Source organism: Herpailurus yagouaroundi, unplaced genomic scaffold, assembly GCF_014898765.1.
Source record: "Herpailurus yagouaroundi ecotype Mexico unplaced genomic scaffold, PumYag 248, whole genome shotgun sequence".
Lineage (NCBI taxonomy): Eukaryota > Metazoa > Chordata > Mammalia > Carnivora > Felidae > Herpailurus > Herpailurus yagouaroundi.
In genome coordinates this window covers 4,809,405-4,820,607 of record NW_024412465.1, presented here as the reverse complement: position 1 = coordinate 4,820,607, position 11,203 = coordinate 4,809,405, and the positions used below count along the sequence as shown (strand labels likewise).

The following is an 11,203-nucleotide window of genomic DNA, read 5'->3' as shown; positions in this document are numbered from 1 at the left end:
GGCAGGGCCGCTGAGATCCAGGCAGGGCAGGGCCGCTGAGATCCAGGTAGGGCAGGGCCACTGAGATCCAGGCAGGGCAGGGCCGCTGAGATCCAGGCAGGGCAGGGCCACTGAGATCCAGGCAGGGCAGGGCAGCTGAGATCCAGGAGAGGCAGGGCCCTTTAAATCCAGGCAGGGCTGTGCTCCCTCCAGAGGCTCTGGGGGAGGCTCCTTCCTGCCTCTTCCAGCTTCTGGGGCTCCAGGCATCCCTGGGCTCTTGGCCGCGTCCCTCCCGTCTCTGCCTCTGCCTTCACGTGGCTTCTCCTCTGCGTGTGTGTCCCTCTTCTGTGTGTTACAGTGGCACCTGTCATTGGATTTAGGGTCACCCTGATCCCGGATGAACTCATATTGACTCATTACATCTGCAGTGACCCTATTTACAAATAAGGAACATCCTGTGTTCCGTTTTGAGGAGACACCATTCACCCCTGTCCAGTAGCCGTCCGCTCTATCCGAGGGTTAAGTATGTTGCATTACAATGACAATAGAGGTAATAAGCAACCTTATAGCAACCTTCAAATGCCATGTTTTTCAACTAATAATAGAAATATTGCAATTTAGGGAATAGAACCATGTCGTGTTTTCTGGTTGAACATGTCGGCTCCTGATTTACTGTAAACTGATGTGGCTGGATGCGTTGTTCTTCGTTGGCCTGGCGCGCTTCTCTTTTCCTCCTTGGAAAAAGGGCCTTCACGTGGGATCGGCCAGGCTCCTGCAATCCTTCGATGGCTGGCTGCAGTTGGCTGACACAGAGACGGTCCATCCCTTTCGACAATCCAGAGTGACCCCCTGGGGCTGCCTGCCCATCTTGGCTCATGGCTCCTTGTCCTGTCTTCCGAGCCACCAATGTTGGGTCAAACCTGTGACCTCTTTTGGCGACCGTGGGAAAGCAAACATGGCACGTGGGGCAGGGTGTCTCCAGCCTCCTTGGGATTCTCTCTCTCTTTCTCTCTCTCTCTCTCTCTCTTCATCTGCCTCTCTGTCTCTAAAATAAAATTAAAAAAAAAAAAAGCTTTCTTTTTTTGAATATTTATTTTGGAGACAGAGAGAGAGAGAGAGAGAGAGAGAGAGAGAGCATGAGTGGGGGAGGGTCAGAGAGAGAGGGAGACACAAAATCCAAAGCAGGTTCCAGGCTCTGAGCTGTCAGCACACAGCCAGACGCGGGACTCGAACCCACGAACCATGAGATCATGACCTGAGCCAAAGGCTTAACCGACTGAGCCACCCGGGTGCCCAGAGAAACACACGCACTGAACAGCACAATCGGAGCCCCTGGGACCATCAGCCTGACACGAAAGGGCTGAGTGCACACGGACGAGGATCTTAATGGATGAGACCCGTGTTCTGATGAGCCACCTCCCACCTCCCCACACGGCCCGAGGGAACAGGAAGGAGGGGCTGCTTTTGTTTACTGAGCCGCATTGATCCTGGATCCTTACATGACACGCGCCAAGCCGTGAGGTTGTGTAAGTTTCCAGTGGAGACTAAACATTTCAGGACCGTGAAGCGAGTAAAAAGCAAGTAACATGTTCCTACATAAACCTCAACCCTGGGGCCACACCACCTATTCAACACCTGGAAAATGAGACCTTCTTTTTTTTTTTTTTTTCTTCTTTTTTGAAGGAACACAGATATGATACACATGCTCCCCACATACGGAAACAATAACCCGTATATATCATCTACGCGGCGAAATTAATTGCAGATAACGACGCTGTTGGTATAATGGCGGCGTGACCTTGATGCGGGGAAAGCGTGTGCGACTCCAGAAGCCAAGTGACCTGAGCCTTTGTCTAGCTCTGGTTGTTAAAAACTCCCATGTGGCAGAAATCACAGCTCGTGGGCTTAACTCAGGAACGACTGAGTTAACAGATATCGCTGGGCATCCCTGTGCTTCCTGTGTATTTTTCTTTAGAATAAATACGTGTATGTGCCTGTTGTGGTGGAGACACCTCACGACAGGCTTTGCTCGTCTACAATGAAGCATTCGGGGCTCATGGGTATCCATCCAGGTCGACCCAGGTAGGGAAGACGGTTGGGTCTCCCCATCGGCGGATAGAGACCATCCATTCACGTGTGTGAAATAAAGCACGTACACTGTGCTTTACGGGAACAACAACAAAATAATGTCATACTCTTTTATTCGAAGCCAACCCAGTTTTCTGGCTGTGCGTTCAGGCATGAAGGGCCCTGGCAGAGTCTAAGTCGTCCAAGAGACTCGTAACGGAAATGGAACGTAATGAAGGAAAAGTTAGTGGGTACGTCGTATTTGCTGGTTCACTCTGAAGGGGAACAGGGACTAGTTTTCTGTGCAATGCCGGCCTCAGGAAGGCATGCTGCTCCATATTCCACAAGCCACCTAGAAAATCATGGGACCCCCCACGACGGTCAGGCCATCGAAACGAAAGACTGGGGGCTAAACGTGGGTCTCCAGCATCTCCGCCCGGGGTCCTACACCATGACAAGACTTGGGAGCAGCTGAGGAATATGTAAGAACCACGCCGCGCCTTTTCTGCAGAACCACGTGAGGGAGAGAGGGTGCATTTGCCAGGTGAGCATTTTGCACCTGGCAGAAGGCCCTGGAATAATTCTTCTACAAAGAAATCTCACGGGGAGAAGAGCAGGCAAAGTTTATGTTGCCTCCGTATGGGCAGAAGTCTGCAAACTATTTACACACCATCTCTCAATGTGCCAAGGCCACGGGTAAATAGCATGTAGGTTTGTCTGCGAACGTTTGATGGGAATCAAGGGACACCTTTGTAACTGAAACGGGTTCGGTGCCCAGTTTGAGGACTGCTGCTTTAAGCCAACCAGGATGGCGCCGTATCTCCTGTCACCCACGGGATAGACCAGAACAGGTTTTGCCCGTCTCCTGTGTCAGGGACACGCGGCTGTGTTACCATCCAAGAAATAAGAAAATACAAGAAATAAGGAGAATGTGGAGGAAGTAAGAGTGCCTGGAAAGTGCGAGAAGAAGTGTAGAGTGACCCCATGGGGCTGCCTGCACATCTTGGCTCATGGCTCCTTCTCCCATCTTCGGAGCCACCAATGTTGGGTCAAACCTGTGACCTCTTTCGCCCGCATTGGGCCCACCTGGATAAGCCAGGACCATCTCTTGATTTTCTTAAAATTTTTTTTAATGGTTGTTTATTCTTGAGACATAGAGACAGAGCACGAGCAGCGGAGGAGCAAAGAAAGACACAGAAGCTGAAGCAGGCTCCAGGCTCCGAGCCATCAGCACAGAGCCCAACGCAGGGTTCAAACCCATACACCACGAGATCATGACCTGAGCCGAAGTGGAACTCCTAACTGACTGAGCCACCCATGTGCCCCCCACCCCCACCCCAGTCTCCTCACCTGCCTGGCAACCTGAATTTCTCTTCTAAGAACCATGTTTGGGGGGTGCCTGGGTGGCTCCGTTGGTTACACATCCAACTGCTGATTTTGGCTCAGCTCATGGTCTCACAGTTTGTGGGCTGGAGCTTGGGATTCTCTCTCTCTGCCCCTCCCCCCACCAAAACAAATAAATAAACAAAAAATAAGAACCATTTATCTCCATACATTGCCCCATCTTCTGTTAGATTTCTGCTTTGTTTTAATAGACATCCTTTGCATATTCTAGATATTAACCCCGTGGATAGGGGGTGGAGGGGTGTACCTTTCTGTCTAGTTTATATGTTCCTTTTTTTTAATCAGATTTCAAATGCTTCAGGGGGATACATTGAGGCACACTTTTCTTTCAATGGCATACATGTGGGAGTCATTAAAAACCAGATTGCCAGCTGCCTGGGTGGCTCAGTCAGTTAAGCGTCTGACTTTGGCTCATGTCATGATCTCACAGTTTGTGGGTTTGAGCCCCACGTCGGGCTCTGTGCCGACAGCTCAGAGCCTGGAGCCTGCTTCAGATTCTGTGTCTCACTCTCACTCTGCCCCATCCCCACTCACATTCTGTCTCTCTTTTAAAAATAAACATTAAAAAACTTTTTTTAAAAACCCAGATTGCCAAAAAGTTCATAGTCTTAAAATAAAATGAGGTTCATTTTGTCAGTGTGAGAAAAACACAACTGATTTCCTTTCAGAGAAGTCAGTGCATTCATTTGATGATGTTTGTTACCCCCAGAGTTTAGTCTGTAGGCACAAAATCGTCAGAGGACCACTGAGAGCAGAGCCGGAGGCCAAGGCTTCTGTGCAAGTCATTTACTTGAGGACAGAGAGCCAGGAACAAACTTCAGGAAGTGGGGGGAGGGTGACGCGGAGAAGGAGGGAAAGCCAGTTTGAGGACACGGTGGTGAATTAGCCATCGGTGTTGGCAACTGGACCGGACTTTCTGAGGATTTTAAATAATCTCAGGGCTCTGCGCTAGAGAGATGACAGAGAAAGATCTTTATACATCTTTATACATCTGCCTATATCTCTCCATTGGTCCATCCCTTCGGAATGAGCTGGAAAGATTCATACGACAGCTGCATGACTCTAGCCAGGATAGATTCTTGAGAAGCGAGTGAGGCAACAGTCACTGGCTTCTGATAGATTGGATCTTCTTCCATAGCATTGAAAATTACAATAATGCCAACCGTAATGATTATTGTTCTTAGTACAAGAGTCCCATAGGTATGTCATCACTGCTTGTCTACTTTTGTTTTTCCAGGATGCGATGATCTCGCCCACATTCTGGAGCAGCATAATCTCCACCTCTTCAAAAAAAAAGAGAACAAAATAAACGTAATGACTTCTGCAGTCAAGAAGACTGGATAAAAACTGAAAACTTGTCACCGAGAATAGATGTGACATGGTGTGGGAATATTTGTCCCACTTGCTTTAACCCAACTGATGGCTTGGACTGGCTTATAAGAAAAAATAAAATTGGGTAATAATCTAAGGTCAGACTATGGGGGTGGTTTGGGACGGTGTGGTGGTTTTGTGAGGGGAAAGTAATAAGGATCTTGGAACCTAAGTGAGGGGATAACCTCACCATGTTAATCCATGGGGGTAGGTGGGTAGACAGATGGATAAGTAGGTAGGATGATGGATGGATGGATGGATGGATGGATGGGTGGATGGGTGGGTGGCTAGATGATAGATAGATAGATAGATAGATAGGTGATTGATTATGGATGGATAGATGGATAGATGGATGGATGGATGGGCAATAGATACATATATCTATAGATAGATAGATAGATAATATATGGATGAATAGGTAGATGATGGATGGATGGATAGACTGGAGATAGATAGATAGATAGATAGATAGATAGATGATAGATAATAGATGGCTGGCTGGATGGGTGATAGATAATAGATGAAGACATAGATGGATAGATAGATAGATACATACATACATACCTAGATAGATAGATAGATAGATATCAAAATTAAAGGCATTACTATGTGCCAGCCAAGTACACTGGAGTTTTGGGATCCATGTAAATCAGGGATTCTCTACATAGGCGATTCAATTTCATATTAAATTCTCCTGCATTGATTGCCCAACTCTCCACTCAAAGCCAGCTAGGTCCCACCTGTCATTAGTATCACATTAGCTTCGTGAGAGAACAGAAGAGGACACAGAAGGGGAAAGAGAAGCCAAATGAAATGAGACAGAGAGAGAGAGGACTTGGCAGGAATGGAAGACGTTTTGCTTTTCCCCTTAAACTTTATTTCACTAAATCACCAAGAGCATGAAGCTCACGGGGCAAGACTGGATGACAGAGGAAAGGATAACCTGGCCTAAAGTGCAAGTTAGGGGACGGGTGGTTAGGGGACCGAAGGACTTCAGGCATGCAAGGATAAACTTGTCAATATGCATTTGTTCTTGGGAGCTCCCAGCAGACATCTCAGGAGTTCATTCTGTGGCCCCCGTATCTTCAGCGAAGGGATCTGTCGGGATGGTCCCGGCAACAAGGCTGGCTCAGGACCGAGCGATGGACGGGGCAGAGTTTCCCAGGATGCCTTTCTCCTTCCTCGTGGCGACCCATCCTCAGGTGCCACCTCCTACCTGGAGCTCTATGTCTGCAGACGGCTGCCCAGCTCTCCTCCCAGGTAGACCCAACCTTGTGCTCCCCTATTTTTAGGGGCACCGAAGATACAGAATCCCCTGTACCCGTTGTTAACCCAAAACCACCCTTTCACTGGACGTTCTGTATTCTTATTTGCTGAATCTGGCAAGCCCACCACTGGCCATTTGCATTTTCAGAAGCGAAAGGTAAGGAGGTTGGTTTTAGACCAAATACCTGGCTCTCGAACATCAGAATTATTATGATTCATTCTTCTTATTCTTATTATTTATTTTCTTGTTGTGATTATTTTGGTTGCTTTGGGTGGGAGAATGTCCCTGTCTGCCTGAAATCACACTGTGTTAGGGACTGTAGGGATACCCGTCCAAAGTCAAAGCTGGTTGCTGAGTTCTGTGCCTCAGCACTTGGGTCATTTCTCAAGGTCTGGATGCTCAGGGACAAAGATAAACCCCCGTACCCACAGGAAGTGGAGGCTTTTCTTTGAAAGTAGAAATGCAGACTGAATGTATTTTTGAAAATTCATCTCCATATGTGATACTCAAGTATTAATCCTAGTCTCCTTTGATCATCTCCGCCTCGTGCCTTCTGGGTGTTTCTAAAGTATGTTCCACACATTTGCAAACAATTATATGACCAGCATTTGAAAATACAACTGACGTGAGTTCAAAAGACTCGAACTTCTTCATCCTGGTGCTGGAGTCAGAAGTAACCTTTGATGATATCAAAACCCTTTGGATCTTCAATCCAGCTACATCCAAAACGGGGGGAGGGGCCTGGGAAAGGAAAGTTGGCATTTTTAGAAATTTTCATTTGAACTGTTCTTACAGAGACCACAACCCAGAAAAAAAAAAAATCTGCCGTGATTTTGCTACAACAGGATACACTATAAATGGGAAATATAACACATTTTAGGTGAATCATGCATGTGGCGAATACCCGTTACAAGTGGAAGTGAGATTAGTAGAAATGAGGATAAACCGCGGTCAATGGCACATCAGAGCTGAAAGCAAAAAAAAAAAAAAAAAAAAAAAAAAAAAAAAATTAGCTTAATAAAGAAAGACAAGTGCCTCTACTTATATAATTTTGGCAAAGACCTTGAAAAGTGCAGCCGCTTACCCCACATGCACATGGTAACTGTGGCTAAGCAGGTAGGTTAGAAGGAGGAGAACACAGTGGTCAAGAAACAAGTTGATCAGAGGCATTTCAAAGCGAATGAAGCACGTGGCAAGTGGCCAGCCGTTAAGTTGATCCACATCTTGGAAGAGAAACGTGATAAAGAAGCCAGTTTCCACATGAGAAAATAAAGCCTTCGCCGGAAGAATGTCTCCTTTCTTTATCGTTTCTTGTTTCTTCTTTTTTCTTTTCTTTGTAAGTAACTCTTACAGTTACTGGTCATCTGGGAATTTGTGGTTGCAAATTGTTAACGTATAATTTGTGTCTAAGATTTCACATGGTGCCCTGGCATTGGAGCACATGCCCTTTGGGGGTTTAGCTTTGGTTTTGAGGGGGGGGAACGATGAGCCACTGTAGGAGTCTTTCTGAGTACTGTTTACTTTGAAAGAGGGCTAGGGTTCCTCTTTGGCTCATAACTTAACCCGCATTGAGTTAATGGATTGTGAGAGCAAATCTGTTTAAAAAAAAAAAGAATTTTAAGAAAATGTTTTTAGTGTTTACTTATTTTTGAGAAAGAGAAAGACACAGCACAAGCTGGGGAGGGAGGGACAGAGAGAGAGACACAGAATGTGAAGCTGGCAGCACAGAGCCCGACACGGGGCTCGAACTCACGAACTGTGAGATCGGGGCTCGAACTCACGAACTGTGAGATCGCAACCTGAGCCAAGGTCAGACCGAGCCACCCAGGCGAGCCAAGGTCAGACACTCAACCGACCGAGCCACCCAGGCGCCCCTAGAAACCCAAAAAGAAATTTTAAGTGTAGATGTAGTATCGGGGTACACGGAGTAATCTGGGGTGAATGTGTTTCATGGCATCCTGGTAAGCGCTTTTGAATATAAAATGGGTGCTTTCTAATACAGGGTATCATGTGTGTTGCTTTGCAATGATAAGAACCATAATGTAAGGATGTAAGAAATCCTTCTAGAGCAGGCTTTTTAAATAAATCTGTAATGTGCACATGCATCACCCAGGGATCTCGTTTCACTGCAGATTGTGGCCAGCATCGGTGATCTGAGGAACTTTGCGTGATGGAGAAAAAATCAACTGCTCATGGCTGAAGAGTTGCAAATGCAAGAAATTCAGTCCCAAATACGTTGTTTCCATCGGCCCGTTGGTGGTGACCTTGCCCGTCCAAAGGGAAGACGCCATTTTTTGAGCCCGTAGGAGGAGGCGATGTCATGGTGAGGCGGGAGGTAATAGGGAACATGAGGAAGAAGAGAAGAGACCCAGACAGATGGTTGAAATAGAGGCATGCAGCCAGGACTCCACTGGGCTCCAGCCGATTCAAGAAATACCCTTAGAAAGTCTCATTGTTCGCTGGGTGGATGTCCTACCAGCCGTCTGCCTTTCCTGACACACCCACTCCACTTTATCTGAAAGACGCTCTTATCAGTTCTGAATATGAGTCTTTTTCGTTTTATAAAAGTAATTTCTTGAAGAACCACTGGACCCAACCCGACCTGAAGCCCAACCAGTAACAACCACACACTGCGATCACTCCTTCCTCTCGAGGCCATCAGCAAGAGACGACAAATTTGTCACCACGCGGTGTGATGGGAACATAAAATGGCCAGGGGTACAGAGGGAAAAACAGAAGTCTGGGAGCTTCAACCCGCATTGTCCCTTGCACCTGAACAAAGTGGGGAAGTCACAGGGCTGTCCCCAATTCTGCACTTCCAGAAACAAATGATTTTCTTTTTCACAGCTCTGAGGCCTTCAGGAGCACGTGGGAAACAGATATGCACAGAGTCTCTGGTTGAGAAACTTCACATTGAGAAAAAGCCGTTGGCACCTTGTAGAAACCACCAATGAAAAATACCTCGACAGAACTCATCGATTCCAAGTCGAGGGGCCCAACTGGTGGCTGAGAACTGGTTTCTCCGACGGCCCCGCTCCCAGTTTGTGTTGGAACAAAGTCACAAGGGTGTTTCGTATCTTCTTACGCATAATCAGCTATTCCTGCTTGAACGGGTTCACCATTTTCCCCTCAGTTATAATCTTCTGCCTGGAGAAAGATTAAATAGAAAAAGCAAAAAAAAAATTTTTTTTTTCTAGCAAAAAGTTTCTGTTTCACACAAAAAAATTCCCCATTTATTTATACTTTGAAAGAACTCCAAGATCCTGATGTGAAAAGAAAAAAAAGAAACCCACATAGAATGATTATGCTGAGCCCTGAAATGCTCTGTTGTATAGACTAGTGGTTAAGAACTCAGAGGCTGAAGCCAAACCCTGAGTTCAGACTCCAGCTCCCACTTGAATAATCCCAATAGCCCTGACTCACTAGTTTCAGGAAGATAATGTCTGTGAAGCAATTAGCACAGGACTTAGCGCACAGATAACATTCAACCAATATTATCGTGATGGTTTTATAGCACTTTCCTTCTTTACAATGGAGGAGTCAGTTCATGGCCATGTTTCTCTTCATTTTTTTTTTTGTTTGTTTTGTTTTGTTTTATCAACCAGACAAGTAGCTTTCTTTTATGCCTTACTATTCCAGACATGCTACCTACGAACAAGATGCTGAAGCCATGAGATAGTTTTAGATAGATTTGTGTGCAGAAAAGGGTAAACCATTAGCATGTGAAAACGTCCCCCAAGGAATGATAGAATACCACATGCAAACAAAAATGACCACCAATATGAAGACCGGGGAATAATGATTAATCATACTCCATGGCTCTTGCCAAAAATGATCTCAACAAGCAACGTTTTTAGGTAAATAATGTGTGGGAGGTTTTTCACTGGATAGAGCCAACACATCCATTGGAATTCAAAAAGCCAGTTCATGTGTGGGAAGGGCTCTGTACTCAAAGACCTTTGATAGACTTTGCCAGCCCCCTCTATCTGCATGAGCAAAGCCAACCTCTTGCCAGGCCTAACTCACTGTCTAGACACGGAGATAATCTGCTGATTAGACCCAAGCATGGAAGCTTTGTAAGGATGCCAGCTGCAAATGTAAGGTGCCAGATTACGCCCGCCATATCTCACCTCCAGTACACACCGCGATCCAACTTACAATGGCTTCTTTTGAAGCAGGCAACATTAGCCGCTGACCGTGATGTTTTCTTTGCAATCTAAAATGGCATGCCTCTTGCAACAATGAGTCGTGTGTGTGTGGGTGCGCGCGCATGTGGGCGCGTGTTGCCTTATTTGCCTGGCTTATTACTCTGGCCCTAACAAACACTTCACCCTGTATTGGTGGTTGCGCAAATGTGACAAAAACGTGAACACATGCAGGGCTTGAACTCAATTGATTTTGCACATTGTTAGGAGGCTCTAAAAATGCTACCTTGCTTGTGTTTATGTTTCTTGTGTATCAAAAGGGCTCATGACTTATGAGTTTCTATGAACCTATTCAAGGGTGTGATACTTCCTGATCACCTTTGTGATTTACTTGGGAATCCTTTAAGTGACTGGACATTTGCTGTTACTGAGATTTGATTCAATGAATATTTGTTACAAGCTAGTAATGAATGGCAGCTTTTATTGCTAATGGGAAAAGAGACACACAAAATCTATTAATCTCTAAAAATTGAAACCCTTTGTCATGGACTGTCTATGTCAGAGTTTCAAAACTCTATAAACCATTGTTTTAAAATAAAGCTTTACATGAGTTAAAGATCATGTCTTCTGCCCATCTTTGATTGGATTTTTTGGGTTTTTGTGTTTTTTTTTTTGTTTTTTTTTTTTTGGTGTTCAGTTGTATACATTCTTTATATATTTTGGATACTAATCCTTTATCAGATATGTCATTTGCAAATATCTTTTCCCATTGGGTAGGTTGTCTTTTACTTTGCTGGTTTCCTTTGCTGTGCAAAAGCTGTTTATCTTGACATAGTCCCAATAGTTTTTTGTTTTGTTTTGTTTTTGCTTTTGTTTCCCTTGCCTCAGGAGACACATCTAGAAAAATGTTGCCACAGCCCATGTCAGAGAAAGTATGGCCTGTGTTTTCTTGTAGGATTTGTATGGTTTC

General features: G+C 45.5%; 1 protein-coding gene across 1 annotated transcript in view; it reads left to right on the top strand.

The window, feature by feature from the left end:
- LOC121020215 (translation initiation factor IF-2-like) overlaps positions 1 to 4,940 on the top strand; it is a 13,668-nt gene extending 8,728 nt beyond the window's left edge. Inside the window, exon 2 of the mRNA XM_040460162.1 lies at positions 4,688 to 4,940. The gene's annotated coding sequence lies outside the window, so the exon portion shown is untranslated. The remainder of the gene's footprint in view (positions 1 to 4,687) is intronic.
- Positions 4,941 to 11,203: the final 6,263 nt, after the last annotated feature.